This window comes from Staurois parvus, unplaced genomic scaffold, assembly GCF_062004578.1.
Source record: "Staurois parvus isolate SC_StPar_1 unplaced genomic scaffold, SC_StPar_1.0 ptg000063l, whole genome shotgun sequence".
Classification (NCBI taxonomy): domain Eukaryota; kingdom Metazoa; phylum Chordata; class Amphibia; order Anura; family Ranidae; genus Staurois; species Staurois parvus.
The window spans coordinates 2,076,800-2,102,856 of record NW_028317859.1 but is presented as its reverse complement, the minus strand read 5'-3'; the positions used below and the strand labels follow the sequence as shown (position 1 = coordinate 2,102,856).

Genomic DNA, 26,057 nt, shown 5'->3' with positions numbered 1-26,057 from the left:
GGCCGTCCATTCCCTAACAACCAGCTAAAGTCACACAAAGATTTGAGCTCTGTAATTGCAAAGCCATTGTGTCTAACATTTAGAGACTCTTTAACAACTGGCATAGTACCACTGGATTGGCGTAAAGCCAATGTGGTGCCTATATTTAAAAATGGATCAAAGTCTTCACTAAGTAACTACAGACCTGTTAGTTTAACTTCTATAGTCAGGAAGGTACTGGAGTGTTTAATAAAAGACCACATAGGTGAGTTCTTGCTGGAAAAAAAATATTTTAAGTAACAGACAGCGTGGATTCATGAAAGACAGAAGTTGTCAAATTCTTTTTATGAGGAGGCAAGTAAAACCTTAGACAAAAAAAAGGAGTGGTGGTGGACATGAAATGCTTTGTTTTACAGCAATTTTAATTCCGGGTGCAGAGTGACAGGTAGCAATGTCTGTCAAACTTTCACATTAAGTTCAATGGGGCCATACTGAAACCAAAAGCCAAATGCTCAGCTCACACAGTCCCACAGTGTAAAAGTGTTGTTTAGCCATTTAAAACAGAAACAATTGAGTACTGTCCGTGATACTTTTTTTTATTTGCACGAACATACAATTTTGAGGACAAGCTTTCGGGGAGTGTCCCCTTCTTCAAGGTCCAAGCAGTACACTTATGAGTACTGCTTGGACCTTGAAGAAGGGGACACTCCCCGAAAGCTTGTCCTCAAAATTGTATGTTCGTGCAAATAAAAAAAGTAACACGGACAGTACTCAATTGTTTCTGTCGCAAATGCACTAATACGGCTACAATCACATTTAGCCATTTAAAAATACAAGTAATAAAGAAAATGTGTTCAAGATGCGGCAAAAAGTTCCTCCTGTCAGCGGCTGCTATTCCGCACTCTGAAGAGAGATTCAGAGCAGTAAATAGTAATACAAGCCTGAAAGAAGCACTACAGAAAGACATTCTATTTAATATAGGATAAACACACACTTTGCTTTCAGGCAGTTTACATTAAAAGCGCAGTCCAGACTATCCCAGGCCACTCCTATGTCTGAGCTCAGCAGATTTTAAAGCACTGAGTTGCAGAGAGATTACACTGGCTCAGGCAAGTCTAGAAAACCAAAGATGTCTACAGGGACTAGAAATATCAATACTGCAAGTGTATAGTAGCCTTGCTTATTAACAAAGACAAGTCAGACTCCTTCATGTGTCTAAAATTTACAAAGCCCTGTAAATTCATGTTTTACAGGGATCCATCATATCGGTGAATAGCATTACGGCTGCAAGATCTAGAGACTGCTCTTTACTTCAGGAACAGCTATCTAAAAATGTATTAAAAAAAAAAAAAAAAAAAAAAAGAAAAAAAAGCCATTCATTTAGAATAGTAAAATATAAAACTAAGATCAAGCAAAATTCAACTTAAAGCGGCGCTCCACCCAAAAGGGGAAGTTCCGCTTTAAGCCTTTGTCCCCAGCTCCCCATTGAGGATTGGCACCTTTGGGGAGCGGGAATGGGTACCCAAATTAAACAGGCACCCGCTCCCACTTCTAGGCGATCGGAAGCGGAAGTTGTCCTCCCTCCCTCCTCGTAGTCTTCTGGGACACGTGACAGGTCCCAGAAGACTGTGGACCATTCACAAAGCACAGCATTTCTTGCACATGCGCAGTGGGTTCCCGGCTGTAGAGCCACAAGCGGTCATAGCTGGGTGCCCACATTGAAGATGTCAGCGCCAGGGAGAGAAGACGGCCAGTGAAACCAGTGGTGAGGACATTGCTGGACCAAGGGACAGGTACAGTTAGGTCAATATATATTTGGACACAGGCACAATTTTTGTTTTTTTCAGGTATTTTCCAAAACATATTCAAGCTATAGTTATATAATGGCTATGGGCTGAAAGAGCACACTCAGGTTAAAATTTGTGGGTTTGTACATCCAAATTGGAGGAAGGGATTTGGAATTACAGCTCTTAAGAATAGCCATCCCCCCCCCCTTTTTCAAGGGACCAAAAGTAATTGGACATTTGAATCAAAAGGTGTTTCATGGCCAGGTGTGGGGTACTCCGTTATTTCTTCATCAATTAAGCAGGTAAAATGTCTGGAGTTGATTCTAAGTGTGGTATTTGCATTTGGAATATATTGCTGTGAACCTACATCATGCGTTCAAAAGGAGCTGTGCATTCAAGTGAAACGCTTCAAAAACAAAACAAATCCATCAGAGAGATAGCAGCCACATTAGGAGTGGCCAAATCAACAGTTTGGTACATTCTGAGGAAAGAACGCACTGGTGAGCTCAGCAACATAAAAAAGGCATGGACGTCCACGGAAGACAACAGTGATGGATGATCGCAGGATCTCCTCTATGGTAAAGAAAAACTCATTCACAACATCCAGACAAGTGAAGGACACTCTCCAGGAGGTGGGTGTATCATTATCAAAGTCTACAATCAAGAGAAGACTTCAAGGGAGCAATTACAGAGGGTCCACCACAAGGTGCAAACCATTCATAAGCCTGAAGAATAGAAAAGCCAGATTAGACTTTGCCAATAAACATCTAAAAAAAGCCAGACCAGTTCTGGAAAAGCATTCTTTGGATGGATGAAACTAAGATTAATCTGTACCAGAATGACGGGAAGAAAAAAAAAAAAAAAAGTGTGGAGAAGGCTTGGAACAGCTCATGAACCAAAAGCACACAACATCTGTAAAACATGGTGGAGGCAGTGTGATGGCATGGGCATGCATGGCTTCCAGTGGCACTGGGTCATTGGTGTTTATTGATGATGTGATAGAAGACAGAAGCAGCTGGATGGATTCTGCAGTGCTTAGAGATATACTGTCAGCCCAGATTCAGCCAAATACAGCAAAGTTGATTGGACGGCGCTTCACAGTACAGATGGACAATGATCCAAAACACACTGCAAAAGCAACCCATGAGCTTTTGAAGGAAAAGAAGTGGAATATTCTGCAATGGCCAAGTCATCCACCTGAACAACCCAATTGAGCATGTATTTCACTTGCTGGAGGCAAAACTAAAAGGCAGAAAGACCCACAAAGAACAACTGAAGACAGCTGCAGTTAGAGCCTGGCAAAGCATCAGAAAGGAGTTAACCCAGTCTTTGGTAATGTCCATGGGTTCCAGACTCCAGGCAGTCATTGCCAGTGAAGGATTCTCAACAAAATATTAAAAATTAACATTTTATTTATGATTATATTCAATTGTCCAATTACTTTTGGTTCCTTGAAAAAGGAGGGATGGCTACTCTTAAGAGCTGTAATTCCTAAACCATTCCTCCAATTTGGATGCACATACCCTCAAATTAAACCTGAGAGTAATACAATCCCTGGGAAGTAATGTAATATGGTGCACGTGCACCACATTACATTTAGTGGAGCAGAGACGAGACATGCAGGGTCAAAGACCCTGTCAATAAAAATCATCACATAGAGGACTTTGTCCCCTACGTGATGAAAAAAAAGTGAAAAAAATTTTTTTTTTTAAATTGTAAAAAATGAAAGTTACACTCAAGCACATACCACCGCATTTTGTGAGGTGCAGCGATTCGCAAGAACGGGGTGCGATTGTGATGCGGTGAATGTTCACAGAAACCGGTGCGAATTACGCACTGCATCAGCGTGAACCCAGGTTAAGGCTCCATGTATACGAGCATACCCTGACCGTGGGAACAGGCAAATCGCGGCAACGCGATTTTGCATTTTCCATAGTCAGCAGTCAAAAAACGTTCCTATAATGAATGTGATACCTCTGCATTCAGGAGAGGGAGGTTTAATCTCACAAAAACGCAGCAGCTCCTAAACTCTTTGCATGGACACATAGGCTTTTTTGGAGTTGAGTTTAGGAGCTTTGGCAAAAAAATGCCAAAAGCTCCTAAATGCGAGTTTAGGAGCTGCTCGTGTGCATGAAGCCTTAAAAGGTACAAGAGCTGAAGTGGCAAAGTGACACAGCTGTGTGAAGCCTCGCAGATTTACTTTTACTTTGTCTCAGGTGCTGTGCCAGAAGTAATTTTGCAGCCTGGCAAGCTTTTAAATCTCTATAGTCGTCTCCACAGCAAGACCTGTTATTGCAATGCACAATAATACATCATGCATATGCTGAATAATGAATGGAACCCCCAACATATTAAAGCAACAAATGTAGTGGTGCACCGAAATGAAAATTCTGGTACCGAAACAAAAAAAAAAAAAAAAAAAAAAAAAAAAAAAAAAAAAAGAAAGGATCAGGATGCACTTTGCTGAAAACCAAAACCACAGCACTGCATTACTTTAACCACTTGAGCTCCAGAGGATTTACCCCCCTTAATGACCAGGCCTCTTTTTGCTACTCGGCGCTGCACTAATTCAACTGATAATTGCGCAATGCTGCACCCAAAACGAAATTTACGTCCTTTTTTTCACACAAATAGAGCTTTCTTTCGGTGTAATTTGATCACCTGTGCGCTTTTTATTTTTCACGCTATAAACAAAAAAAGGTCAAAAATTTTGAAGAAAAACAATATTTTTTACTTTCAGCTATAAAAAATATATAGTAAACTCAAAGTTGGTTATAAATTTAGGCCAAAATGTATTCTGCTACATGTTTTTGGTAAAAAAAAATCCCAATAAGTGTATATTGATTGCTTTGTGTGGAAGTTATAGCGTCTACAAACTATGGTATAAATACTGCAATTTACGCCATTTTTCTGCTATACAGCGCTGCGCTAGTTTAACGGACAATTGCGCGGTCATGCAATACGGTACATAAATGAAATTTACATCCTTTTTTTCCCCCCACAAATTGAGCTTTCTTTCGGTGGTATTTGATCGCCTGTGCGGTTTTTATTTTTTGCACTATAAAAAAAAAAGGCTGACAATTTTGAGGAAAAAAAACAAACAATATTTTGGACTTTTTGCTATAAAACATGTCCAGTAAAAAAAACAAAATGCAAAAATCAAATTTAGTCATAAATTTCTGCCAAAATGCATTTGCTAAAAAAAATCCCAATACGTGTAAATTAATTGGTTTACGTGAAAGTTATACCGTTTACAAATGGCGGGAAAGATACTGGGATTCTTAATTTTTATTTATACTATTAATGGCGGCGATCAGCAACTTTTGGCGGCAATCAGCGACATATGGCAGGACTGCGGCGGACATTTTGACACTATGATACAGTGATCAGTGAAAAAAAACCACTGAAACTGTACTGTCACTGGGGAGGAAGGGGTTAACATTTTTAGAATTTGCAGTGTAAGGGGAGTGTTTTACTAGGGGGCAAGGGTGTGTACTGGACAGGGGGGGGGAGGGAGGGGGGAGCTGATCGAGGGAGAGAAACTCCGCAGCTTCTCACAAGCTGTCAGAGAACTGACACAGAACAGGGCTGTGTGTAAACAATGCAGCCCTGCTCTGTGTCAGCGATCACCGTCAATCGCGGGAAAACGGCCGGTAAAAACCGGCCGTGACCCGTCGGCTGACACCCGCGGGACAGGTAGGACGGGCACGCGCCCCCTACCTGTTTTGAAGGCAGCCGTTGTAAAACGTGCTTTTGCCTACGAGTGCCGCCCTGCCACCGTTTATATGCGGTGGCTGGGCGGCAAGTGGTTAACTGACAATTGCGCGGTCATGCAATGCTGCACCCAAATGAAATTTACGTCCCTTTTTTTTCCCCCCACGAATTGAGCTTGCTTTCGGTCGTATTTGATCACCTGTGCGGTTTTTATTTATTTTTTTTTTTTTTATAGTGCAAAAAAGACTGACAATTTTGAGAAAAACAAAATATTTTAAATATTTTTCGACTTTTTGCTATTAAAACATGTCAAGTAAAAAAAAAAAAAAATTAAAAAAAAAAAATCAAATTTCAACATACATTTAGGCCAAAATGTATTCTGCTACGTCTTTACTAAAAATAATCCCAATACATGTAAATTAATTGGTTTACGTGAATGTTATAGCGTTTACAAATGGCGATATATATACTGGGATTTTATTTTTACTAGTAATGGCGGCGATCAGCGACTTATAGCAGGACTGCACAGTCATTCTGACACTGGGGGGGAACAGACTTGGTGTCACTGACATCCCCAGTGACACCAATACAGTGATCACCAAAAAAGCACTGACACTGTACTAATGGCACTGGGCAGGAAGGAGTTAACATGAGGGGTGATTAAAGGGTTAACTGTGTGCTGGGAGTGTTTTACTAGGGGGCTGTGTCAGTGTGCTTCACTGTAATCACACTGCTTTGGATGGCTGTGCTGTGCATAGCCATCCAAAGCAGTGTGCTCAAGCTGACAGGGAAAAGTGTTCGTAAATAAAAACAGTTCTCCTCCACATCGGAAATCACTGGGCTCCGGTAAGTAATCACCGGCTGGGACCGGGTGATTAACAGCCGCGAATGGCACCACGGGTAGGTCATGCGCACCCCCCCCACCCAAAAATGCAAAAACACACACACACACACACACACACACACACACACACACACACACACACACACAAGCCTTGCGCATTACCTCAGCGATATTTTATAGGTAAAATAGAACACGTATACTCACAACCGCCAAAATTCGCAAGCATGTCATAACCAACACTGGCCCTGGTGGCTTGAAGTACCGCACGAGTCCCAAAACCAGAAAGATATTCGAAGAATGGCGGACGTGTTTTGAGGGGAGAGCCCCTCTTCCTCAGATCCTCTTGTTGCTGAGGCCAAACAACTATCTTTGATACATTAGTCCATGGCACATTGTTCCATGTCAAATTTCTCTGATTGTAATACATACAACTTTGACACCAAATTAGCTGTCATTTGGAACTTACGCTATTTGTAAATTTTAGAGCTGGTGTTCTTGAATTGGACAAGGTGAAGAACGTGGACTTCACCAACCTATCTCTCCACCTCATTCTCCATCAGAGGTCTTGTATTAATTGAAAGAAATTAAAAAAGATGTTCTGCAAATGTCAGTAGGGCTGTGCGAGCAACCCCCTATGGTTACTCTGCAGGAGAGAAGCCACTTGATAGTGGAGACCACCACAGTGCTTGTCACCTTCCACAGTGGCCCCTCAGGTGTGGGGAATGCACACTACCTAGACTTCTACTTTAAATTATTTGGTAATCATTTTAAATTGCTTGCCAGACTCCAGCATTCACAGCTTTCTTTTGAAGGGCCTTGAACAGCTCTTCTGATTTTGGCATGATGACCACACACATCAATAGCAAAAAGAGTACCAGATCCTAGATGTCTCAGGTTTCACCACTTGCCTTCCAGAAGATTTACCCCCTTAAAGCTATTCTGAAGGTTCTCCCTTTCTTTTTTTTTTGTAAAAATAACAAACATGTCTATACTTACCTGCTGTATGCAGTGGTTTTGCACACAGCTGCCTGTATCCTCCTCTTCTCAGGTCCCCCACAGGCTCTCCTGGCTGCTCCTGTTGGGTGCCCCCACAGCACGCAGCTTGCTATGGGAGCACCCACTTCTCCATGTTTCCAGTCACACACGGAGCCGCAGCTTAGCCCTACTCCTCTCTCATTGGCTGACCGGCTGTGATTGACAGCAGCGGGAGCCAATGGCTGAAAGTTATAGCGTCTACAAACTAAGAGATATATATATATATATAAATTCACAGCTTTTACTTTGACTATTTCTTGAGGTGTTAAAATGCCAGGGCTGTACAAAAAAAAAAACTTAAAATGACGCCTTTTTGGAAAGTAGACACCCCAAAGGAATTTGCTGTGAGGCATGTTGAGTCCGTATAACTTTATTTTTTGCCACAATTTTTTGGAAAAATGACAAAAAAAAAAAAATTTAAAAAACAAAAAAGTTGTGAAATTATATATGGTTTAAGTCATGGGTATATCTGGAATAACACCCCAAAACACATTCTGCTACTTCTCCTGAGAATGGGGATACCACATGTGAGAGGATTTTTTTGCAGCCTAGCTACATACAGGCCCCCAAGATCCAATGACCACCTCCAGGCTTTCAAAGGGCACATTTCCTCATGTTACTTCCTCACTACCTATCACAGTTTCAGAGGCCCTAAAATGCTAGGATAGTACAAACACCCCCCCCCCCCCCACACAAATGACCCCTTTTTTGGAAAGTAGACACCCCAAGGAATTTGATAAGAGGCATGTGAGTATTTTGCAGATATAAATTTTTGTCACAGGGTTTTAAAAAAAAAAAAACATTTTCGCTTTATTAAATTTTCAAAAATTTGTGACAACAAATGAGATCTGCAAAATACTCACCAAGCCTCTTAGCAAAAAAGGTGGAAGAGACAATGTACCCAGGACTCTACTTGAAAAGTAATTCCGCATTTAGTATTATAGTCCCCCGTACAACTTGAGAACCATGAAGAGTAGATTGGTTAAAAAGGAGGGGGAGCGAAAACTCAGCAGTCGAATTTAAATACAAGTACGATACAAGAGTACAAGAAAAGTCTAGAGGAACTACCTTTAGAAAGCCACAGAGGGGAAAACTGTAGTGGAGGCCAGGGGAGACTGTCTTTTAAGGTATCGGACAGAAATCAGGTGAAAAATGTCAAAGTCTGAAAGCGAAAGGGGAAAAAGAAATACGGAGGAGCAGGAAGCAAGGCCACAAATGCCCACAAAAGCAGAAAATCGCCAATATGTTTGTAAAACTAGAAAATTCCATAAAAAGCAAAATAGCGGTCTTACACCGTGAAATGGGATAAGTTCTGTCACGGGTAGAAGAAACGGAAAAAAAATTGGAGAAACAAGCACAAGTAATTAATAGAATTAGAAGAGCAAATTGAGGAAATGAAAAGGGAGGAGAAAAAAAAAAAAAAAAAAAAAAAAGCGAAGGTCTTGTTCCAAAATTCTGTTTACATTCACCCTTACAAAAGGATATAGAGAGGGAAAACCAGTTAAATGGGAGGAAGGAATATGATTAACTTTATGACTTATAACGTAAAAGGATTAAATACTCCAACAAAAAGTCAAAGTTTTAAGGGAAATAAATCAACGATCTATTGAAGTGGTGTTTCTTCAAGGGACACGTATATATTGACCCAGAGATGGATGCCTCATCGTGCACATGGAGAAAGGGAGATAGGAGTTTAAAGAAAAAGTTATATCAATGCCAGCTGATGGATGCTTGGAGGGTTGAACACCCAAAGGAAAGCGACTATACCTTCTTCTCTGCGGTGCACAGGGGGTATTCAAGATTGTTCAATCCGCATGTAATCCAGACTCCTGAAGTCCTTGGTGAAAACTAATGTAGAAGTAAAATCTATATTGGACCATGCCCGTGTCGCAATGAGACTACAGTTTGGAAGGGAACAGAATAAAATAAATATGTGGCGACTAATTGAGACCATTTTACAAAAACCGGAAGTGGAAACAAGAGTAAAGCAGGAAATAGATCAATACTTTGAGTTAAATGAGTCTGAGGAGGTTTCTATTGCCATGGTTTGGGAAGCGCATAAAGTCTATATCAGGGGGATATTGATTGCGATAGGGGCAGAGATAAAGAAAGAATGGGGAAAAAGAATTAGAACATTAACGTAAGAGCTATATCAGCTGGAACAATTAAATAAAAAGAAAAACTACAGAGGTACAACAAGAGAATATTAAAAAGAGAGGAGTTAAAAGATTTTATGGAACAAGAGACAAGGAAGATTTTTAATGGGGTTTCGAAAGAAAGATATCGGTAGGGGAATAAGCCAGGGAAATACTTAATGAAGAAGTTGAAAGAAAAGAAAATCAAGGAACTTTATAGATAAAATAAAAAAATTAAAAAAGTCGAAATGGTCTATTCAACCACCGATATTGCTAATACAGTCCAGAGATACTATAGCGGCCTATATGGAGCAGAAGGTAAGAACCAGAAGGAATCAGAAGATGAGGAAGAGGAAGAAGAAGAAGAGGCAGATTTACCTGAGTGAGGCCGGTCTACCTAGATGGTACAAGACTAGATTAACAGCCTTAAATAGCTTAATATCAATAGAAGAAGTCAACTTAGCATTAAAGGGTACAGCAGTAGGAAAGAGTCCAGGACCTGATGGATTTACTGTGGGATATTATAAGAAATGTAAAGAATTTCTAGCCCCTAAACTGTGTAAATACATGAACGCACCGGGAGAGGAGACAAAGATGAGAGAGGAATCACGACAGACATATATCACAGTAATACCCAAGGAAGGGAAAGATTGGTCTCAGTGCACCAGTTATAGACTTATTTCTTTGTTGAATACAGATACAAAACTGTATGCAAAGGTACTAGCTAAACAGGTTGAAATAGTTGATGTCTGACTGGATACACTTAGACCAAGTGGGATTTATCCCAGGCAGAGAGGGAAAGGATAATGGTCTAAGAACACTGCTTATCCTGCAAAAGAATGAAAGAGGGGAGGTACCGGGAATTATCCGGTCAGTTGACGCTGAGAAGGCCTTTGATAGAGTAGATTGGGGATTTATGATCAACATGCTGAGAATATTAGGAATTGGGCCAAGAATGATGCAGTGGATAAGAGAGTTATATAGGAGCCCCTCAGCTACAGTGAAGGTAAACTGCTCATTATCAAATTTCTTTGGGATGTATAAGGGAACCAGACAGGGATGCTCCCTGTCCTCGCTGTTGTTCGTTATTACCTTGGAACCGCTATTAGCAACTGTTAGAAATAGTGTAGATGTCAGAGGAATGTGGACAGGGGACATTGAACATAAAGTGGCAGCATATGCAGATTATATGCTGTTCTATATTGCAAAGCACAGACTAACACTACTTAACTTAATGAGCAAATTGAAAGAATATGGAAAGCTAATTTGAAAATGAATCCCACTTGAAGAGTGAGATCTTAAATACAAAATGTTTCAAGAAAACAAAAAGAGAAACAAAAAGAATTGCCCTTTAAATGGAGAAAAAAAGAATTAAAATATTTGGGAACAAAATTAACATCGCCTATAAAAAAATGTATATCAGACAAATTATATCCATTAATGAGATAAAGGATGAACTGAGGAAAACCTCAATGGGAAAGCGGTCTTTGATAGGTCGGATAAATATAATTAAGATTATCAGAATACCAAACATTTTATATAACTATAACATGCTTCCGATACTTCTTCCGGGGTCTGTTTTTAGGTTTCTTAAAAAAAAAAAATTACACTCAGATATGTGTGGACAAAAAAAAAAACCTACAGTCAACTATGAAGTCCTAAGAGGGAATACAAAAAAAAAAAAAAAAAAAAAAAAAAAAAAAAGGAAGGGGATTAAATATGCCAGATTTTAGGAGATATTATAATTCGGTACACTTATCACGAATTTTAGATTGGATATATACTGCACAGATGTTGGGTAAAAATGGAGCGTTCACTTAGTAAGGAACCACTAGAAAAGTTTATTTGGATACCACAGGAATTTCATATTTGATATGAGGACACAAGCACTAGGACACGGAATATATTTATTATTATTATACAGGATTTATATAGTACCAACAGTTTGCACAGTGCTTTACAATATAAGGGAGACAGTACAATTACAATACATTTCAGTACAGAAGGAATAGGAGGGCCCTGCTCGTGGAGCTTACAATCAAAAGGAAGGGGGAGGCGATACAAAAGGTGATCGCTGCGGGGGATGATCTGGCGAAGGCGATTCAAGTACAGTTCTTAGGTGGAGGTGGGGTAGGCTTCCCTGAAGAAGTGAGTTTTCAAAGATCGCCTAAAAGGCAGACAGGGTGGGGGCTGACCGGACATGCTGTGGTAGGGAGTTCCAGAGAACGGGAGAGGCTCTGGAGAAGTCCTGGAGGCGAGCGTGGGAGGAGGTGATGAGGGAGCTAGAGAGAAGGATATCATGGGAGGAGCGGAGTGGCCGATTTGGGTGGTATCTGTGGATGAGGTTGGTGATGTAGCTAGGGGCAGTGTTGTGGATGGCTTTGTAAGCTGTGGTTAGTATTTTGAATTTTATACGTTGGGTTAGTGGAAGCCAGTGGAGGGATTGGCAGAGAGGGGCAGCAGTCGCTGATCGGTTGGTAAGGTGTATGAGTCTAGCAGCAGCATTCATAATAGACTGAAGGGGGGATAGCCTGTGTAACGGTAGACCAGTGAGTAGGGAGTTGCAGTAATCGAGGCGGGATATAACCAAGGCGTGGATAAGTTGTTTTGTGGTGTCATTGGTCAGGAAGGGGCGGATTTTGGAAATGTTCCGGAGGTTGAGGCGGCAGGATTTAGCCAGTGAGTGGATGTGGGGCCCAAAGGAGAGGTCAGAGTCTAGGATTGCGCCTAACACCCTGGCATGAGGGGAAGAACCAATGGTAGTGCTGTTGATCTTAATGGTAAAGTCATGAGTAGGGGATCGGGGAGGAGGAAATATTACAAGCTCAGTTTTTGAAAGATTGAATTTAAGGTAGTGATGCGACATCCATGCTGATATGTCGCTTAGTAGATTTGTGATATGTGAGGAGATTGAGGGGGTGAGCTGGGGAGTGGAGAGATAGATCTGGTTGTCATCAGCATAGAGGTGGTATTGGAAGCCATGGGAGGTTATCAGTTGGCCCAGGGAGGAGGTATAGAGAGAGAAAAGGAGGGGCCCAAGAACAGAACCTTGAGGTACACCAAAAGAAAGAGGAAGCAGAGCGGAGGAGGAGGAGTTGTGACACTGAAAGTGCGCTGAGAAGGTAAAGAGGAGAACCAGGAGAGAGCAGAGTCACGGAGGCCGATGGAGTGGAGTTTACTGAGGAGGAGCGGGTGGTTGACTGTGTCAAAGGCAGCGGAAAAGGTCAAGGAGTATGAGTATGGAGTAATGGCCACTGGTTTTAGCAGTTAGTAGGTCATTAGAGAGTTTTAGTAGGGCAGTCTCTGTGGAATGTAGTGGGCGGAAGCCAGACTGTCGGAGATCAAGAAGGTTGTTGTTGGTGAGGTAGCAGTTCATACGGTTGTGAACAAGGCGCTCAAGAAGCTTGGAGGCAAATGGGAGCAGGGAGATGGGTCTTAAGTTATTCAAACAGGTGGGGTCCAGCAAGTGTTTTTGATGATGGGGGTAACCAGTGCATGTTTGAGTGGGGAGGGAAAAGTGCCCATGGAGAGTGAGAGGTTAAAGATGTGGGTTAGAGAGTTTAGGGTAGAGCAGGAAAGAGGCTGCAACAGTATCCAGGGGACAAGTGGTTAAGTGGGCCTTGGAAAGGAGTTCGGTAACTTCCTCGGTGGTAACAGGGTCGAAGGAGGAGAGTGTAGAGTTTGGTGTTGGGCCTGGTATGTTGGTTAGAGGAGGAAGCTTGACACTGGAGATCTCATCACGAATTGTGTCAATCTTCTTCTTGAAGTGACTGGCAATCTCCTGTGCAGTAAGTAAGTTGGTGGGTGGAGGCAGTGGGGGCTGGAGTAAGGAATTAAGGGTAGAGAAGAGTTGACGAGGATTGGATGAGAGGGTCTTGATGAGAGTGTTATAGTAGGTTTGCTTAGCAGCGTGGAGGCTGGAGTTGTATTTAAGAAGAGCGGATTTGTAGGAGGATAAAGTCTTTCAGGGATTTAGTTTTACGCCATGCTCGCTCAAGAGTGCGGCTGCGTCTCTTGAGACTTCTGGTGTCATCTGTTTGCCAGGGTTGTGACAGGCGAGGCCTGGTTCTGAGTGTAGAAAGAGGAGCAAGAGCGTCCAGGGAGGATGATAGATAGTTGTAAGCAGATGTGGCCAGCTCTGGGCAGGACAGGGGTGCAATTTCATCATAGAGGCGCTCAGTAGCGGAGTGGAGAAGGTCAGGACTGAGGTGATGTAGGTTTCTACAGGTAACGGTTTGCTGGCTGGAGGCATGGGAGGTAGGAGGCAGGGGGAGTGTGAAGCTGATAAAGATGTGATCAGAGAGAGGAAAAAGGGTGTTAGAGAGGTTACAGGGAGTGCATAGGTGGGTGAATACAAGGTCAAGGGTGTTGCCATTGGAGTGTGTGGTGGATTGTGCCCATTGTGTTAGGCTAAAAGAGGAAGTTAGGTTGAGTAGTTGAGAGGTGGCAGGGGTGTGAACATTGACTGGGATGTTAAAGTCACCGAGGATGATGGCAGGCACCTCAGAGGAGAGAAAGTATGGTAGCCATGCTGAAAAGTCATCGAGAAAGCGTGGATATTTAGGATTTGGGATGAAATGCACAAGCAGAAGGACTGGAAGTTTAATTCATTGTCAATACCGTTGGCGGGAACTATGTTTCTCCAGCCCAGGAATGACAATATTTCAGGGAAATGGATAATTGATAAAAATGCACATTTAAAAGGTACCGTGGATAAGGGGGTTTTATGTTCTTTACACGATTTGAAGAAGAAGGAAATATTTTCTACACTGGATGAGTGGCAGTATGGCCAAATAAGACATTTTGTTGCAAAGTTCCCACAACCACTAAGGAATGAGGAAAAAAATATATCCTTTAGAGCAATTGCTGAGTACAAATAGAATACAGAAACATACTACTTAAAGGATATATAGAATCTTCACTGAAATAGAGGGATCAGTATCCCCCAAAAAAAAACAAACAAAAAAAAAAAAAAACCTTAGTCAACACCACCCCCCCTTCCCGTAGTACAATGTTACTATGCTCACATTGTACTATTCTGATAAAAGCAACAGCTCTTGGCAAAGCGACGCACATTTAACCCTTTGAAAGCCCCGTCACCCACCCAGTGCCATTAATACAGCATCAGTATATAACATTTTTCACTGATCACTGTATTCCTGCCACTAGCGACATCAGATAACGTCACGGTCAGTAAGCACCCCACCCAGCCAGGGTCAGCTAGTGTTTGATTGCCCGCACACTATCGCACTCACGCTATAGGTCGCTGATCACTCCCATTACTAGTATAATGTTTGTACGGATCACTATAATGATCATGAACAGAACTATACTAGTGCCTCCTTTGTATAGTGTCCCCAAAAAAGCAGTGTTAGCAGGATCAACCCCATTCCCTGCTAGCACTAGCATTTAGCCCGTCCGCTGTTTTTCACAGAAGATTTGTACCAATTGATTGTGGGCCAAGGCAATTTATACGCACAACAATACATAGCTGCCCACCCAAATTCAGCTCTTGCCAGACAATTCGCATTGGAAACCTGTGACGGTTTCTGAATTTAAAAAACTTTTTTGGGCCTAACCCCCAACATGGGCATTACAAAAAAGAATGAATTGCGGTCGTATTGGTCCACAGACCCGATTCATCATATGCCCGTGTTCTCTGCTGTTACATATACGCCCCACATGGACCATCAATGCTCTGGTACATCACTGGTGCTTGAGTGGTCATACCAGGATGATGCCTGCAGCTACAGGCATCATCCTGGCATTGTTTTTTTTTTCAGCTGGCGGTTGGTATTCATTTAAAAGCAATCCTAGTGGCCAATTAGCTGAATTGTTTTTAGGAGCAGTGGGAAGGGACATATCATTAAAAAAAAAAAAAAAAGTAATTTTCAAAAAAATGTGGCAAAAAATAAAATGTTCCATGGACTCAACATGTCTCTGCAAAATCCTTGGGGTGTCTACTTGCCAAAAAAGGGTCATTGGGGGGGGGGGGGGGGTTTGTACCGCCCTGGCATTTTAGCACCTCAAAAAATGTGATAAGCAGTCAGAAAGTATATCATAGTTTGTAGACGCTATAACTTTCACACAAACCAATTAATAAACGTGTATTGAGATTTTTTTTTTTACCAAAGACATGTAGCAGAATACATTTTGGCCTACATTTATAAGGGAGTTTATTGGATATTTTTTATAGCTAAAAGTGAAAAATATTGTTTTCTTTCAAAATTTTCGTTCCTTTTTTGTTTATAGTGTAAAACTAAAAAAAAAAACAAAAAAAAACAAAAAAAAAAAATTTGTTTGCGTACAGCACTGCACGACCACACAAATTAGCAGCTGAAATAGCACAGTGCTGAACAGTAAATAATGGTCTGGTCATGAAGGGGGTAAATATTCTGGAGGGCAAGTGGTTAAAGACTTAAAGCCAGAGAAGATCAACAATAAAGCTGTAAGATAGAAACAGACAACCAACCGGACATACAAAATTGCCTGAGCCAAGATCTCCATTCAAGAGAAAAGACCATAAAGTGCCCTTCCGAATCTGAACCTCCAGAGCCCCAGCATGCAAATATGGGCTTTCTAAAATTGTAGCTTAGGTTCTCCATGCCAGTGCTCTTTAAATCACCTAGAAGTACAAACACGGCAGAGACCTGTTGTGTCAAAGACACGGTCAAAGTCAATGAGGCTGACAGCCAAATACAACCATTGTCAAACACCGCTATATCCTAAAATCTGCAAGAGGCTGACAACTGGAGTGCAAAATCTGGTGCAGCTCTGCATGAAAACCAATCAGCTTCCAGATTTTATGGACAAAGTTTAATGCAGGCCATACATGGGTCAAATTCCAAACAAATTTTCTTTATCTTGTAATGCGATGGTGCCACCATTGATTTCAAATTTCAAACAACCAAGCCTTCAATTTCACCTTATGTTGCTACAGAAAAGAATTTTTTCTTTTCTTTCCAGGTCAGCTCACACTTATTTCTTTTTTATTTATATTTCTTGCACGATTCTCCCATCATTGATTCGAAATTTGTTCGTTTTTCAAAAAATTTACTACATGCCCAATCACACAAATTTGATGGTCACACAAAAATCAGCCATTTCTGTAATGGAACTGACCCAGACTGCACTTGAGAACTTCCGTTAGAATACCACTTCATTGTCCGAACAGCAACAACAGACACCACAACCGGCCATACAAGACTAGAGGACACCAGTCTGAACATGGAACTCTTTATTTTACACTCAAATGGGCTTTTTATACAATACACACTGAGACTGATCACATGATCATATGCAAATGCAGCTATGTACAGAAATAGACTTAACACTCTAAACAGTAAGGTAATTAGGTTAGCTAGCTGGGTGACCAAAACAAAAGGTGAATGGGAATTTACACCTAGACAATGGTTTGATGAATTAGGATCTTACTACAGAGCAGATGGTCCGGGTCCTTCAATTCACATGTCTAGTTCAGAATCAACAACCAGGAATAGTCTTCATAAGGCTGATAACTATTACTGTCCCATCTGAAGTAATTCCAACCGCATTCTCAGCGTCCATTAGTCACCCTGTGCCCCTAAATGACACAGGGTGACTTGCACATAAGAGGGATATGGGGAACTGAGACAGGGGTCTCCAAACCTCTGCAAAGTAAGCTGTGTTCCATGATCCACCCACCCAAAGTGACTCCTGTTACAATTTCTCTGACCCACTAATGGCAAGAAATTTGAATGAAAATTCTTAGAAAAGATTTTTGAAAGAAAATTCCTTTCAGAATTCGACTCATGTATGGCCAGGTTAACTGAACAAATTAGCTGTTTGGCTACCATGCACAGCTGCACCAGATTTTGCACTCTCCAGTTTTAATAACTCGTCCCCAATGTCTGTGAATTCTGTAACAAGGAACACCCAATAACTCATTGCCATAACTATAAAAACATGGGCACTATGGAGAGGTTCAAAATAAAAACCACGAGCAATAATACAAAATATACTATAATAGAGCTTGTCATTAGAAGTACATGTTCTCTGCCTGTTGGGCTACTGAATACAGAACAGAATTTTGAATTAGTGATCTGAATGTAATCCATGAAAGGACACTAAATTAAATTCAAGACAATCATATGAAACCGAAGACCTTTTAACTGCAACATAGTTTGTGAACGAACAACAAAATTACATAGTAGCTGTGAGAGCCAGTAGAACACACAGATTTCAGCAAGTCATAACAATGAATCAGACAGCCACATAAAAGTAAGCAAATTCTTGAAGAGCCGCACGCACCAAAGATTCCACTGTAGGCATTTTCTTTCAGGCTAAACTGCACAAATATTGGCAAGCACAGCCCAAAGGTGTCAAAACAACTTGCATGTATGCCTTTATAGATATTTTTTTCATGAGCTAACAAACTGCCTGCACCATAAGTTTTTCCTGAGCACCCTGTACTGAAACTAATATTTCAAACTATGCTAAATACAAATCAGAAGAATTAGTGTAAAGGGGCCCTTAAACCACATATTTTAGACCTAATATGACAATCATTGTTAGCATAGAGTATCAAACGGAAAATCTCGGCACAAAAAAAAAAAAAAAAAAAAAACTCTTATATGTGTGTGTAGAGATCACCCTGTATTGGTTCTGAACTTCTCAGGAACGTCTGGCCATAACAACCTATACATTTTACAGCCTGAGCCGCCCACTCCCACTCTTGAAGCAGGGCAGGCTGCCTATTCATGCTTCGGTTTAAAAACACATGCATTTTTAATGTCTTGTTTTCCACAAGATGCAGACTATTTAGCCCACTTTTTCATGGGTTACTGTGTATTTTCTCATGGTTAAACATCACGATGTTCATAAACTGCACACTAAAGCACAGAAAATATTTTTTAAAAAGAAAATCAAGAAAGGATACATTTTTATAGCAACCAGGAGCTATGGAACATGTCATTCAACTGATAAAAAGGAAATGTATCAAAATAAATCATTTCAGCTACAATTTTATTACAGATTAGCTACTTGGCTCCAGGAATTTGTTGGGTGCTGTATCAGATGCAGTTATATTATCACTGGATCTAATAACGTACAAGGCCATTGTTGATCATATCAAATGAAAACAAGGAGCTGAGTATTTGCATCTAAGATTTGAGAACACAAACAATCTGTAGAGATCTTAACCACTTGCCCTCCTGAGGATTTACCCCCCTTCCTGATCAAGCCATTTTTTGCGTTACTTTAACTGAAAATTGCGCGGTCATACAATGCTGCACCCAAATTAAATTGACATCTTTTTTTCCCATGTGATGTACTTTCTTTTGGTGGTATTTTATCGCCTGTGCATTTTTTATTTTTTGCGATATATATATATATATATAAAGACTGACAATTCTGAGAAAAAAAAAACTATTTTTGCTATTAAACATGTCCAAAAAAATAAATTTGTAAAAAAAATTAAATTTCATCATAAATTTATGCCAAAGTGTTTTCTGCTACATGTCTTTGCTAAAAAAAAATCCCAATATGTGTAAATTAATTGGTTTACGTGAAAGTTTTATCATTTACAAATGGCAAATACAAATATAATATATATATATTGGAATTTTACATTTTTTTCCCCCTATAATGGCGGCGATCAGCGACTTATAGCGGGACTGCGGCGGACATTCTGACACTGGGGGGAACTGACTTGGTATCACTGACATCAATACAGTGATCAGTGCTAAAAAAAAAAAAAAAAAAAAAAAAACCAACACACGCTGACACTGTACTAATGGCACTGAGCAGGAAAGGGTTAACATGAGGGGCAATCAAAGGGTTAACTGTGTGCTGGGTGTGTTTTACTAAGGGGCCGTGTGTTTGTGCTTCACTGTAAGCACACTGCTTTGTATGGCTGTGCTGTGCATAGCCAAGCAAATCAGTGTGCAGAAGCTGACAGTGAGAACTGTTTTGTTTACAAACAGTTCTCCTCCCCATTGGAGATCCTCAGCAATCACCGGCCAGGACCTGATGACCGACAGCTGCGAATTGTAGCGCGCGTCCCCTGCCCGGAAATGCAAAATCATGTATATATACGTGATTTTGTGCAACCGTGCCACCCTGTAGCAGTATTTCTGCTATAGGGCGGATGGGAAGCAGTTAAAAGTGGTTGTAAAGGCTGAAGGTTTTCATGCACCTTCATGCATTCTATGAAAAAAATACGACCTTTATTATCACTTTAACCACTTGTCTACAGGGCACTTATACCCCCTTCCTGCCCAGGTCAATGTCCAGGTTTCAGTGCTGTCACACTTTGAATGACAATTGCGCGGTCATGCAACACTGTACCCATATGACATTTTTATCATTTTTTTGAGACAGATAGAGCTTTCTTTTGGTGGTACTTAATCACCTCTGGGTTTTTTGTTTTTTTGCTAAACAAACCAAAAATAATTGAAAATTTAAAAAAAAAAACGGTTTTTCTTAGTTTTTGTTATAAAATTTTGTAAATAAGTGATTTTTCTCCTTCACTGATGTGAGGTTGCAGTGATGGGCACTGATAGACTGCACTGATAGGTGGCACTGATAGGCAGCACTGGCGAGCGCCGACAGCTGACATTGATGGACACTGACAGGTGGCACTGCTGGGGCTACACTGATCATCAGTGCCCTGATGATCAGTGTAGATGTCCCCTCTGAGGAATGCCAATTACCAGCTCTCCTCATGAGCTGTCAGCGTGACAGCTCATGAGGAGAGAAATGCCTATAACCAGCATTTCCCTATTTACATGCAATCAGCTGATCACATGACCGAGTCGATGCCTTCGGCTCTTTCTGTTGATCGGTGATCCACTGTGTCCGAGGGACATAGCACACCACCGATCGCCGGGCTGCGCACCCCCGGAGCTGCGCATGCGTGGTTAGAGTGGGAGGAAGTCATATGATGTCCTCCCAGAACGAGAGAACCGCCTTGCGCCCGTTATTTCCTTATATGGCGGGCGGCGGTTTAGTCAAAAAGGTGGTCTTTATGGTGGCCATACAAGCAACAGACCAAAAATCCATTTTTAAAACATCTTGCAATCATCATATGGAGATGGCAGCAAATACCCGACAACCTAAAATGTTTTTGTGATGCGATTTCTTTTCAAGATCGGTTTTACTTTCTTTTTTGGCTGACCTCACTAACTTTTTTGCAGTGGTTCTTGTTGGTAGCAGTGTATCAATAGAGACACAGCAACGTGTGCTCCGCCCACCACCTCATGTACACGATCAGCTCAGGAGCTTTTGGTGTTTTTTTGCCAAAGCCCCTGAACGCAATTCAGTAAAAGCCTATGCACACAGACTTTTATCAGTTTACCAGCAACAGAGTTTAAACAGCTAAACATCCCTATCCTTTTAGGAGAGAAACGTTTTGGCCAAAAACACTAAATGCGGCAAGGTGCCCAAGTGCTAACTGTGTTTAGCACCGGGGTGTTTATTTCAATGGCAAGTACTCTGGCCAATGAAATGAATAAATGTCCAAGTGCTAAACACGGTACCGTTCAGTAAATGTTCTAGTGTACATGGTGCCTTAAGTGTTACTAAACCCACAACAGTAAAGTATGTCTGTATATGAAGTAAAGCATGCTTGTTATACTCACTGTGGAACCTAAGGGGTTAATCATCCGCAATGTGTAAAAACGGTGTTTGATCCTGTCTTCTCTTATTCCCCCTCCCCCCCATATGCTGATAGTACAGAGCCCTAGGAGACACTCTGCACATGCTCTGTTCGGTGTGTATTGCTGGAGAGTTTTTCTTTTTGGGAGGGTACATGTGATCAGCCCAGGGCCAATCAGAACTGTCCAGACAGAGGGTCATGTAGCCTCAAAGGACAGTCAGAGGAGAATGAAAACTCCTACAAGATTAACCAGTGCTCAGCCAGACACTGATAGAAGTCACAAGAATGCTATATACTGCTGATTAGGAAACTTATTTAGCAGTATAAATTTACTAAAATAAATGCATTTCCATGTTGTGTGTACTGTGGGAGACCAGAAATAGTGAATGCAGGGTTGCCGCTTTTTATGAAAGCGAAAGATTACTTAAGCTGGCCATACGTTATGCAATTTTCATGTACAATGTCCTTTAGATTTACCTTCAGCTATGTAGTGCAAGAGCCTACCTGACTGCAAACAAATGGAAAATTGGCAAATCTAAAGGAACATTGTCCAAGAGAATTGCATAATGTGAGGCCATTCTAAGATTACAAAGGCATTGTCTGTGGCCTTCCAGATTTTGTTGTCAAAGAATAAGGGAACAACCTGAAGTTAGAAGCTGACTGGCTACCATACAGGGCTGCACCAGATTTTGCATTCTCCAAGTTTAGTATATCAACCCCAATGTCTTTGCTACAAGATTTGATTATCTTTTTTTTTTCTTTGAACTGCCTGCTTGAATAATTTGCTATCACTACATGAAAAGCTTACTGTAAACCATGCTTGTTTGTCTAGCCAAGGGATAAACTGCTTCACAGACAACAGTGAAAGGCATATGTATCAAAAGAAAATCGCGAACAACATTTGTTTACATAACAATTCTGTTAATGTTTTATATATCACAAGGGTCAGTATTAGACCCAATGTCTTTCTAAACTGCCCCTTTTTTCCTTGTATAAAAGAACACAGCTCTATGCTACTACCCAGAGATGCATTAAAGAAATGAGATCTCATACACATTATCATCACCAATTCCCAGCTGACAAGCAGATCAATAGATTAAGGCATGATTCCATATGCGACATTAAAAGGGGGCTAGCATGCGTTACAGTGATATTGTTGTACTGCTTTTATCATATGTCTCACTGTAATTGGGGACCTTTACCATCTCCTGTATTACACCGAGCAAACAATCCAGATTTAACACACAGTAACATGAACAATGGAAAGATGGAAATAATGGTTTGCATGCAGATCTTCACTAAGATTTAGATCCTAACAATGGCATGAAATTTAGTTTTCTACAGAACTGGGTATGATAAACAATTACTTTTTTTTTTTAATAAAATAGCTTTCACCTCTTTTCCCACCATCTCAGTGCTGTTGATCGCCCTGCCCTTTTCAGCTACTTTTTGTCTACATGCACACACTCCAGAACTGCTTTTACATCATTATTTTGGACCGGCACGACAACAAATCATGCCTGTGCAATACATGCCAGCATCACTGCTTGGGTACTTCATCAGGGGTGCATGTGACACGTCGACAACTTCATCAGGGGTGCATGTGACAAGGCGACAACTTCATCAGGGGTGCATGTGACAAGGCGACAACTTCATCAGGGGTGCATGTGACAAGGCGACAACTTCATCAGGGGTGCATGTGACAAGGCGACAACTTCATCAGGGGTGCATGTGACACACCAGAAGCACTACTGAGAGACAATTGTCACCCCATAACATGAAGGGCCTAAACAGGACCCTTCAAAACAGGATCACCAGGTTATTACCTAAAGAAAAGCTGCAAGATTTATTAAGATTGCAAACCCCTATTCAACCTACAGTAACATAATAAACCTGATATATAAGATTTTAGTCACTAGGTTTAGATTACCTTTAACTGTGCCCACATCAAGAACAGGGGTAGGCAGCCTTAGTAATCCAGCTGTAGTGAAACTACAAATCCCATCATACCTCCACCCCTGGAAGCCATGCCTTGTCTTACAATTCCTCAGGGGACATGTAGTTCCACAACAGCTGGAGTGCCGAAGCTGCCTCCCCTTGATTTAGAATATCTGGAACAAATGGACTACATGCTGATGAGAATTTATCAAACCTGGAGCAGTTGTGCATGACAACCAATCAGCTTCTACTTTTCATTTTCAAAGCACAACTGAACAAGCTGAAGCAAAAAGCAGATTGGTTGCCAAGCATAGCTGCTCTAGTTTTAATAAATTCCCCTCATTGTTTCTAACAATTTCAGCTCATTCCATGTTGCCGATTTAAAGTAGTATTAAACCCAAAAATGTAATATTGCAGCTTACTAGGGATGCACTGATACCCTTTTTGATCGGTGAGTACTGATACTTTTGGTCAAGTACTTGGCGATACTGAGTACTGATACTTTGCGGTGCAAAAAATATGGACACAAAGAGTTCACACAGAACTCCCTGCACTGATCCCATGCTGTCACAGAAGGAAGAGACGGGGATCTGAAATCCCAGCGGCTTTCTCTTAACCCAGTGCAGGGATGACAGTATGAGCTAGACAGCTTTTGACTGGTCAGCACCATCACGGTGACAAGCCTGGCTTCACACAGGAGCAGTGGAGATATTACATGCGATTTGGACAGGAATTGCATTCTTGTTCAAATCGCATGCTATTCTTTGCAGTGCAATTTGCGTCCATACATTTTGTATTGATGTAAATCTCACAGCAAAGTATCGGTTTCAGGAGCAGGAACAAAATACTTGGTATCAATGCATCCCTACAGCTTACCAATCATTAGATGTGGTGGCTGCATTCGTTTTCTTTTAGGCTTTTTTTCACCTGGTGATCTGGCCAGTAACACACCTCCTGTATTAGAGGGCAGGAGCACCCCCACTCTGGATGAAGGAGCACATTGGACATCGTTGAACAGCAGCATTGTCAATCTGGAGGGAGGGGAGTATTAGATGGACTAGCTGATTTAAATACACTAACATGTTGATGCCACACTCCAGCTAACACTTTAGAAGCAGTTGCAGCAACTGTTTTTGTTTTACATAAACAAAAGATTGATCATTGTAATCACCAGTCAGTGGTAAAAGGTTTTCTAAGCCCTCTAACTGCTACAGCCGCAGGAAAAATTTCTCATTTGAAAAACAACAGACTTACTGGCAAGATCACCAGGTGAAAAAAGAATGAAAGCTAATGCAGCCATCCCATCTAAGAACTGATAAGCTGCAATATAATAAATGTGTGCTTTCAGCATAATACCGCTTTAAATGATGGGACAGTCAGACTTCATCCTATACACATGCGTTATAAACATAGTGCAGCATCCATCACACTGCACTAGTGTAGTCATCCCAGCTTCTTCTCATACCCCATCCAAGCACTGATCCACAGACAGCTACTTACACCTGAACCCCCCCACCCCACCAAGAAGACATAATACCAATACTCATCTCAGATATGATATATGAATCATGATCCCACAGCACAGATCACCCACAGGCTGGCCAGTCACTGCTCTGTGACCACCAAGATACTACTGATGCCATCACGTGCTCCTAGTTGTGGCCTCAGGGTGCATGCTGGGAGTTGTAGTTCACCCCTACACTGGGCCATAGTTAATAAACTGGCCTGAACATTGTAGGCTCCCTCTGCTAAGTCTTCACCACAATGGATTTCCATTAAGCAGCTCCCTTGGCAGACACTAGGACCTGGCTGGCACTTGTAGTTCCCCCGACAGCTGGATGGGGGAGGGGGTGGTTGTCCACATGTGTGCCCCATATAGAAGCAGTGCGCACGTGTTACCGGAGGCCGGCCCTCCCCCTCCATCCTCGGGGGCTCATTAGAAGTAGAAGGAATGAAGTCTCACCGCTCTCCTCCTCTCAGAAGTTCTCCCTCAGCTCCTCACTCTGACGCAGCTTCTACAGTCTATAGCAGCAGCGCCGGAAACTGCTCGACCCACCTCACTCCATTCCCCGCCCACAACTTGCCAATCTGTCTGCCCGGCCACACCCACTCCTGACAAGCAATGTCCAGCCCTGCACTGTCCCCAGCAGGCGTCACCCTATCGCCCTGTCCCTGGCTGGGTCGTCACGCCTCAACCAATCACATCTCTTCTCAGACCAGATTTCGTTGTGTATTATTCATGAGTAGGACGCGTTCTCCGCCCCTATTACCTCAGTGAACTCCAAGAGCCCGCCTACTTGTATATTATTCATGAGGTAGTTGGGGGGCACCGCCCACTTGTTGGTCTCAGGGACGATCCTTGCGGCTTGGGCTGTTCAGTCCAGCGGGTTCCCCTCCCCCCGCCTCACTGAACAGGCACACTAGCGGCGGAGGGGGAGGCGGTGCTCGATGGAACAGCCTGCTGGAAGTCAGGAGGATTCCTGGCAGCGTGATGTCAGATATTGGTCACGTCAGTGTGTAAACGGCAATGACGCCACAAAGGAGAACGCTGGCTTCCTCGTTTTCTGTACGGATAAGAGTCAAGAGAAGGACGTATATAGCTGCCCTATAATGCTGGTTGCCTGGCTGTAACACTTTTCTTGGGTTCAGTAGCTTAGGTCATTGATAGTTATACAGAGAAGGATGGGAGAGTTTCGTCACACAAGCCAAAACTTTTTTTATTTATTTTGGATAGAGTAAGGGAGAGTTATAATCCTGTCAGTTTATTTATGTTTTCTCCATCTGTGTCCCATTGAGATTTACCTTCACTTCCTGTCCCATAGCTAAAACAGGAAGTGAGAAGAAATCCCAGCAGATTAACCACTTCAGGACCGCCTACCCACAATGTACTGCAGACGGGCAGCCCATACAGGCACAGCGTTGTCCCTGTACATAGCTGGCCTCTTCTGGGTACAGGCAGCACGCACAGCCCAACCTGACAACTCCTGCTG

General features: G+C 41.8%; 1 protein-coding gene across 1 annotated transcript in view; it reads right to left on the bottom strand.

Annotated features, from left to right (window-relative positions):
• The window catches only part of STAT3 (signal transducer and activator of transcription 3), a 162,699-nt gene extending 137,561 nt beyond the window's left edge, over nucleotides 1–25,138 (bottom strand). Inside the window, exon 1 of the mRNA XM_089668782.1 lies at nucleotides 25,031–25,138. The gene's annotated coding sequence lies outside the window, so the exon portion shown is untranslated. The remainder of the gene's footprint in view (nucleotides 1–25,030) is intronic.
• Between the last annotated feature and the right edge of the window lie 919 nt (nucleotides 25,139–26,057).